This window comes from Diadema antillarum, unplaced genomic scaffold, assembly GCF_040938485.1.
Source record: "Diadema antillarum isolate AM-2024a unplaced genomic scaffold, OU_Dant_1.0 scf00000071, whole genome shotgun sequence".
Lineage (NCBI taxonomy): Eukaryota > Metazoa > Echinodermata > Echinoidea > Diadematoida > Diadematidae > Diadema > Diadema antillarum.
In genome coordinates, this window is record NW_027270960.1 from 13,593,392 (window position 1) to 13,602,482 (window position 9,091).

General features: G+C 36.5%; 1 protein-coding gene across 1 annotated transcript in view; it reads right to left on the reverse strand.

Annotated features, from left to right (window-relative positions):
* The window catches only part of LOC139716949 (alpha-N-acetyl-neuraminyl-2,3-beta-galactosyl-1,3-N-acetyl-galactosaminide alpha-2,6-sialyltransferase-like), a 29,091-nt gene extending 21,669 nt beyond the window's left edge, over positions 1–7,422 (reverse strand). The window contains exon 1 of the mRNA XM_071628477.1: positions 6,916–7,422. The gene's annotated coding sequence lies outside the window, so the exon portion shown is untranslated. The remainder of the gene's footprint in view (positions 1–6,915) is intronic.
* Positions 7,423–9,091: the final 1,669 nt, after the last annotated feature.

Sequence of the window (9,091 nt, forward strand, 5' to 3'; positions counted from 1 at the left end):
GGGTGCGACGAGCGTTCTATACGGTAAATTGTGTAAGCTCGTTGATCCATGTCAACAAAGGATACAGCTTTCACATTGGGCGCGCACACACACACACACACACACACTGTTTTTTCCTGGCCCGCGCCCAATGTGAAAGCTGTATCTTTTGTTGACATGGATCACCGAGCTTACACAATATTCACCGTATGGATCGCGTGTCGGGCTCAAATTATTATCTCATGAGTCGCAAAAAATCCGGCGAAATTTGAAAATGACTGCATTTACAGAAATTGGCGTAGAATAAAAAGTACTGAACCAAATTTAATGATTATGGTATCATTGTCTTCTGCGCAAGATGCTATTTCTAATGATGTCAAAAAATGTATCACTTTTAGAACGCAAGGTACTGAAAATCCATCGTTCCGCTTTTTTTGGGACACCCGGTATAGGGCAAGTACACGGTTGCCAAGGGCAAATCTAGCGAACAAGACATACACCAAATTCGAACAAGTTATAAGTGAACATAATAGAGCCGGTCCACTGCGTGAATGTAGATGAATATAGTGCTCGACTTATACTGTATTCAGTTCAGATGGCAACCTTTTGCAGATGCCATCATGCACAAAAAGAACATACCGTACAATTCACCCTGAGTAACAATACAACCTGCACAATATACTTAAGCGTGTTGCATTAATGATAATGAAATATATCTTACGTACGTTGACTGCTAGTCAACGATGAGCCTCTAGCTCTGCTATTGGCTGTAAGTTGAAATTTACGAATAGCACTGCACAGCAAGCTGTCAAACAAGATCTCATTTTTTTTTAAGAAAAAATCAAGGCTTTTGAATATCCGTACACACATAACGATTCCCTTTAAAGAAAAAATCAAGGCTTTTGAATATCCGTACACACATAACTATTCTTTTGCTAATTTGATAGATATCCAGAAATAAAGATTTTGTATCAGAATGATGGGAGAGAATGATAGTTCTCTTTTCTATCAAAAGAAAATATACATATATTCATAATAGTTGATTTTAGTCCGGTGGGATTTCAAAACGAAAAAATGTTGGGAATTCGACTCTGTCTAATAATTCAAGTGCGATGACGGAATTACAAAGAAAAAAGATCCAAGTCCTAAGTAAAGTGAATTCTTAGTACACGACCATTTAATTTGCATTTACAAATGGCTGCCAAATCATCACTTTCTAGCATTCTTGCAGGCCATTGCCTCTGGTAAATTCTAGACAGAAATGACAAATCAAAACTGATTTCATCCTAAAATAAAAAGATGCGGCCTCAGAGAGAAGTTAAAACATGAAAATGACTGGCAGAATATGCAAATTAGGAGTTGCCATACATATAACACTATAGAATATCGCCTATATATGTTTTCAGTATTTCTACAGTTACCGCAGGAAGCAAACTGATGACGGCATTCTTGTAGTTACAAAACGATCAGGTAAAGAGTCAATGAATTATAAAGTGATAGAAATATGCAAATTTGTATGCAAATTAGGATACACGAGAGGTTTACATTGCTAATGGGTTTCCGGATTGTATGAGGTCCTATCGTTAATCTGCATAATCTGGACGAATCAGATTACGAGCGTGTGTGTTATTTTGCCTTTTTTGTATTCTTTTTGTCAATTAAGACTTAACCTGGTTAACTTTGAAAGACTGAACGGCAGTACGTTAGAAGACAATGCCTTATACGATATGCATTATATTTACTCATACCAAGCATGTCGCAGGAAGATGAGCAAATGAGCTGCCCTATAAGGGAAGTTCAAGACAGGTTCAGTGAATGCAGATACTTGTGAAATACTCAGTGACAGTTTGAGGAAAATCATTGCTTTAAATTTGTGACTTTGATATCGTTTATTCTCTTATTACAGCATATATTACCTCCTGAATATCAACACCACCTGTGTTTATTTCATGAGAAAAGAGACGAACTTGAAGCATTATTCAGAGTTGCTCTGTTAACTGCAGATGCAGCCATGAAATGGCTCATTGACTTTACAAAAAGTTCAAAAGTAGATTATGAAACTTGGTTTGTTTTGTAAATCTTCTGTCGTCTCCATGTCTTGGCAGTAATTACTACATTGTATATTCAAGCCTAATAACTTATGCATTTTGTTTTCTCCTTTTGGCACGACAAAACCAATCCATGATAATGGATAAAGTAAACCGAAAGTCTCTAATGTTTAAAACAAAAATGATGTATTCAGAGTAGAAATACAATGACAAATAGACATTGATTACATTTTTTTATGGTCATAATGAAAAAAGGAATAAAAGCTCTTTTTATGCACAAAACTTTTGCCTCATTTAGACATTTATACATTGCACGGCTCCACAGGTTACCACAATAAAGAAATGAGATCCTTATTTCAATGGCCAAAATAACCTTGCATATCACTTCATGCCAGTATGAAATGTGATTGCTTGGTGTACATGTAAAGAAAGTTTCAAGACCAGTGATAGTGGTTTTAAAGGCATGTTTTCACACTATTACTCAGTATTGGTGCATGTGCAGATGTTGACTTTTAAAATTGCTGTCTGTTGATTAGAAAATAATTTGGAGCATTTCAAATACTACTACTAGCATTACTATAGGTCCTCAACTGTTGTAGAGTCTTTTCGTTACACTATGTTCTATTTACCTTATTCTCTGTTGTCAAAGGAAGTGAAACATGTTTTGTCGAAAAATGAAATAAACTATGAAATTGAAAAATTGAAAAAAAAAGGTTCATGCTTACATATCACTAACATTGCTGCTGATTTTACTTCTACTTCTGCTACCCTACTACAATTTGTGACAGTTGCAATGTGAATGTGAATTTGAAGAAAGCATGAACTGTTACTAACATGAGAAATAATGATTCTTATGACATGAAAATAATAGAGTACTGTTTTTCCTCGTCTTGTTTTGTGTTTTTTGTTTAAGATTATTACTGGCGCGTCAAAAGAACACACCCATCATCTGTAAAATATGTGCTATTCAAGGTATATGTTTCATTATTGATAGGTTTGAAACTTCTGGCCCCAAAGTATGTTGGGAGGCATCATTTTTTTTTTGTCGGTTTGTCTGTCTGTTTGTCTGTCTCTTCATCCACGCACATCTTATTGACATGATATCTTGAATGCTCTTCGGTAGATTTTTGCAAAACACGACCAAAGAAATACATGTAGTTGAATAAACCATCATTATGAAATAAATTGTCGTTATAATGTGGGCCCTGATGGCAAAATTAGAATAAGGAATAAACAAAATGTTGAGAACAAAAAAAAAGTAATCAAATCTAACATTAGTCTCTGATATGCTGATACCTGACTCGTTTTAATTTTCTGACATATATGTACACCATCTATATGTTTGTTTTATTTCATCATATGATTCCAAGGTCAATGAACGTCAAGGTCAAGATCAATATGTTTGTCTGCCAATGACGGTACATGTATTTAGTCATTACTTAAAGTGCAATGAATATGAACTTGTATAGTAATTGGATAAATTTGGATTCCGGTGCCCTTCAACCTGAAGATCTTGGCAGTCAATCTCGTTGGAATCAAATTCTAAGCTCACCTGAGCCAAAGGTTCAAGTGAGCTATTGCGATCGCTCTTCGTGCGGCGTCCGGCGTCCGTCGTGCGTCGTGCGTAAACTTTTTACATTTTCATCTTCTTCTGGAAAAACCTCATGACGAATTTTCACTAAACTCCCTAGGGGGGTGGGATCAGAAGTAATAGAGCTAAGATAATACCATGAGCTATACATTGATGACTGTAGTTTCAAGTTTGTTCATGGCGGAATCAGGGGTGCCCCCTTGGGACCCAGGGGAGGGGTGGGAGGGGTCATACAGGGGGCCAAATTGTACATTTTCATTTTCTACTCTGTAAAGTCAAATTTCATATGGGAATGAGAAGCACCAATGGTCTTTCATAGAGTGTGTTTCCAAAAACAGGAAAATGAACTGAAATTGTCTGAAAAGTAGACGTGCATTGCTGTAAACATCTGGTACAATTTTAAAGATTTTCCAAATGCTTGCCTGGCCTTTAACCCTAAAAGGGCCGGAGGCTGAATCTCGATGTTTCGCTCAATAATTCTACAACGTGAGAAGGTCTTCGTCATGTGGCGTCTCCACAATTTTCGTTCAAATCTTGCGCAACTTTTGAGACCAAATTAGGTACATTTGCGACATACCGTTACAAAGCAACGCCCATTTTTGTGATTTTATATCACCACAAAACGGGCATAATTTCGTGATTTTGTATACATTTCTTATAAAAAATAGTCCTCTCATAAAACTCATGAAAACTTGACTATTCTTTACTATTTATCACTTCGAGTGATTGATTTCATGCTAATTATGGTAGAAAAGTGGTCGGTGGCAATTTTCAACGAAAAAGAAAACAAAAGTAAAAAAACCGAAATACATGGTAGATTCAAAAAGACAATGAAATTGAAATGACTTTTAGAAGTTTTTATGATGTACAATTATTGGATATATCAAAACAGATATATGAATTAAAAATTAGGCTCTCACTGCTTTGAATTGGTGTGTAAGAGGCTGAAATAAGTTGTTGGGCTTAATTTCATGATAGATTAATAACAATTTGAAATTGATAATTTGTAAAAGTTTCAAGACACATTGTTCAGTGCAACAACATGGGTATTGCTTGTGCCAAATTTCGTCGCGATCGCGCCACTGATGACAGAGATCTCGAAGTGGGGTGGGGGGGGGGGGGGGGGGGGGGGGGGGAGGAACCCCCACCCCCGGATCTAGCATAGCAAAAGAAGTAAAGAAGCCTGGCCTGATTAGAGAGGGGTTTCAAAAGGTATTATTTTTGTACTAAAAGTGGATTTAGGCACTACTGTTTGCCTGTTACTTCCCATTGCTTATTCATGCATGTTTCCATGACAGTGTTCTTGTTTAGTTTATTTTCAAAAGTGTGGAAATGGATCATCTTTGTTTTCAGTGGTTTCATCGATATCACCTAACTGTACTGTGGTGAGTTGTTCTTGAAAAGATGTTTATCTCCCAATTGCAATAAATCCAATATTTATGACAAAACAATGAGTATGACACGTAGACTGAGCTGTTCCAACATTATATGCAAGTTTGGGGCATTGCCACTCGGTCTCGCGTTCACCCGTTTCTCGCAGTCCTCGGTGTGGCGAGTTAGTCTCAGTCTTCAGCCACGAGGCCTTGTCAAAAGGCTAGCACGGGTACGGTACGGTACGGTACGGTTCGCTTTAGGAGAGCGCTCGAACGCACCCTTCCATTAGCAAAATTAACATGCAGTCAGCATGACATTCATCTTTTTTTTTATTTCTCATGACCTTGACAGTATCGCGTGACAGCTAGACTCCACTGATTAAAAGAATCCTTTCAACTTTGCATGTTTACCTGTTCATATGCCAAGGTCCTGCAACACCCACCTATGTTAACGCTGATGTGAATATGTCCACACACACAATTTCTGGAACTGATTCACTCAAGGATATTCAATGTGCTGTGATCCTGCATCAAAAAGCTCACAAACTAATGGTCACAAAAGTCTAAGACATGCACTATACATGTACAAGAATTTGTCATGATAATAAATGTGATGCTGTGAGTTTGGCCAAAACACAATCAAACAAACAAACAAACAAACAAACGAACGAACACAAAAACAAAAAACAAAAACAAAACTAAAAACAAACAGTATCTCTGTTGTTTTTAATCTGTCTTACATCATATTCAATTATTGAGTGCGATGGGCTCAAATTGCTCCAAATCTCACTAAATAGAGTGCAATTTTTAATTAACATACCCCCCCCCCCACCCTGTGATGTCTCTCAAATTAACGATGAAACATTGTCTTTCCAGTGATTGCCTTCAGTATGTTCTTTGGGTCTTTTTCAGAATGAACTCCACAAATATTCAACTACAACTGTAGCAGTTCTTCTTTAATACATTTATTCAATTGCTTTAAACGGATGGTATAGTCAGGGTTGAGATGCATGGAGCTCATACAGGTTTGTGAAGTAATAAGAAACCTCTTATGAAATATTACAAAGTATCAATCCTAAAAGGAATTCAAAGATCATTTCATGAAAATTGGTTTTGAAATGGCTGAGATATCCAGAAACAAAAAGGTCCTAATAAAAGATTTGACCCATCTTTAATTACAAGTAAAACCACTTTGTTTTACTTTGTTTATATATCATAGAATTGTATGCCCTTTAATACTTCATAAGTGGTTTCTCATTATCTCGCAAAAATCTAAATCTGAATCCCCCATCGCAACCAAATCTATCTTACATCCATTTGACATTCAAAGGGACTATACAGTACTGGTTGAGGTGAGGATTCAGCTTGTAATGTTTTGCGAGATATTTGGAAACCACTCTATGAAATGTTAAAGAGCATACAATTCCAAGGGAAATCAAAAGTTTAGTTAATGAAAATCGGTTTTGAAATGTCTGAGATATCCAAAAACAATGTAAAACATAGAGGTCCTAATAAAAATCATGGCCTGTCACATTTTATTAGGATCACTTTTTTTTTGATATCTCAGCCATTTCAAGACCAATTTTCATCAAATAAACATTGAATCTTTCTTGGAATTACATCGTCTTTCTTTTTCATTAGAAGTTTCTCATTATCTCACAATAAAATGTTATAAACCTGGTGTTAGGTTTCGACCAAAACTATACGATCACTTTCACTTTGTATGAGCTCTAAAACGAACATAAACAGCAAGAAGAAGATCCCGGTTCTCGGAGTAATTGATACCTCAATCCTCAGTATGATATTCAGCCCCCAAAAAATCCTATCTCGTCAGAGGCGAGGCAAGTAGCTCATATGCACCACCCGTGCATGTTATTTCAAGGGGCTTATCTCTGACTATACGTAACAGGTTAATAATACATACCATATCATTCCTCTTCGCATCTGCAGATGGCAAACCTGCAGAGCAGATTCGCCGCAATCACGGTTGTTTTCATTCTGATCATTTCTAGTTATTGTCCAATGTCAGCATACTAAACGGAGACCTCATTTTGGCGCGAGGCTTTAGTGATGGCTCGTGTGTAACCCTCAGTGTTCGAAAGCCACGTTCTTATATCACGCACAGGTGTGCTCTCACACGACATGTACTGCGTACATGTACAGTCTCATCCACCGAGAAACGCACGAGCCGTATCAAAAGCCAAGTGATTATCTATCAGTCACCTCTCGGGAGGATGATCTAAAGAGTTTTCATCCTATGTCTTCCTATCGGGACGCCATTCCCACAACAGGTATCCTATTCAGTTCTCATCCCTTGTATAACGATGATGTAACTTACTGCTTCCCAATTTCCGGTGAGGAGAGATGCCCGTTTCATGTCGACAAGCGTGTAAGTTGATTCCGCGTCGCAATGCAGCTCCCCTTATGCCTACTTTAGCTTGGCAATACACACACAATATTATGTCGCATCGACTTCGTCGTATACGCATAGTGAGTATCGTATGAAAATCTTCAAGAACTCCCCAAGATGCCCTTCAGATCCCGCGGAATCTCCATGCGTAGTAACGCCATGCAGTCTTCACACGCAAGCCATTGATGATTTACTCCATACTTTATTATTATAGTATGGGGTCTTACGGAATGCTTTGGTTTGGTGGCCGTTGTAAATAGAGTAAAATTTAAGAGACTAATATGAGTTTCATCAAAATTTAACTTGAGAAAGTCGCTGGGTTTGTTAAATCATCTTAGTTTTATCTTATTTGACGGCCATTTTCTCCATAGCATATGAGGGTCCCATATCGTACAAGCTTTGCTTTTTAGTGGGGCCGTCCATTTAAATTCCCATCCTTATTTCATTTGTACTATGTATATGTATAATATTAAAAATGTTTTCTTCATTTTGTTGCTCATTATCACATGTACTTTGTTACTTTACGTTTTTGCAATTATTGCAAATAATTTGTTCTGCTTATACACTGTATATGTTTTTCCTGCTTATTTGATGGAAATGAAAATAAATTTGATCTTTGAACTTTGAACTTTCTTAACTCCTTTTAATTTTACTATTTCAGTATCTATACAAAGGAGATTTGACATGAAGCAGAACTGCGTCTGCATGCTTACCCTCCCCCCGAACCATATCATACGTGAAAGTCTACTATTCATATCTGTCGTTGTTATTCCACGGTTCAAATGTTACCTTGATTGAGGAAGTTTATAACGAATGATTGAAAGAGTCTGAAGATGTTAAAAATTCAACCAACTCGGAGCAAGTTGCATAAGGCTGACACTATTCGTATTCAGCCCTTGTCACTCTTTTAAAATGATAAATCTTCACGATTATCAAGACAACTTTCCTCGCGTAATGGTTTCGCTATACAACAAAGTGAATAAAGAGTTTGCTGGTTGTGGGTGTTGTTGTTTTTTTGTATGCCTTTGAATTCCATGTGACACACTATCTTGCTCTTTGTTCTTCACCTTCATGACCATATATACTTTGTGTTTAGAAGTTTGGAAAATGAAAAATTTGTGTTCATTTCAGCCTGGCCATGCAGTCCATGTTTGATTATTCGTAACTGCAATATTTCCCCGTTTATTTCATTAAGAAAATAATTATACAGTCATGAGATACCTAAATGATTCCCAAGGCGATGATCCAATGAATTTCATTTCTCCTTTATGAGAATTGTATACATGCCCAAAACAATATAAATAGTTTATAATAGAATTTCCGAAGTTCATAACATTCAAACATAGATGATAAAAGTGTTTTATATTTTCTGTATCATTATTATTATCATCATTTATTTGGTGCTTCAACATAGAATGCAAACAGAAAATCATGTAACACGATAATAAAGACGGCTGGAAATGGAAGAATAAATGAATAAATAAATGAATGAATGAAAGAATGAATGAATGAATGAATGAATAAATAAATAAATAGATAGATAAATGAATAAATGATATCATACTATAGGTGCCACAAAAACATTTCCCACTTTTGATCCTCAATAGTTCAAAAACTATATATACATCAGATAACACTGTCGTTGATATGAGTAATAGCTGAATAGTACACAATTTTGTATACCTCCGCA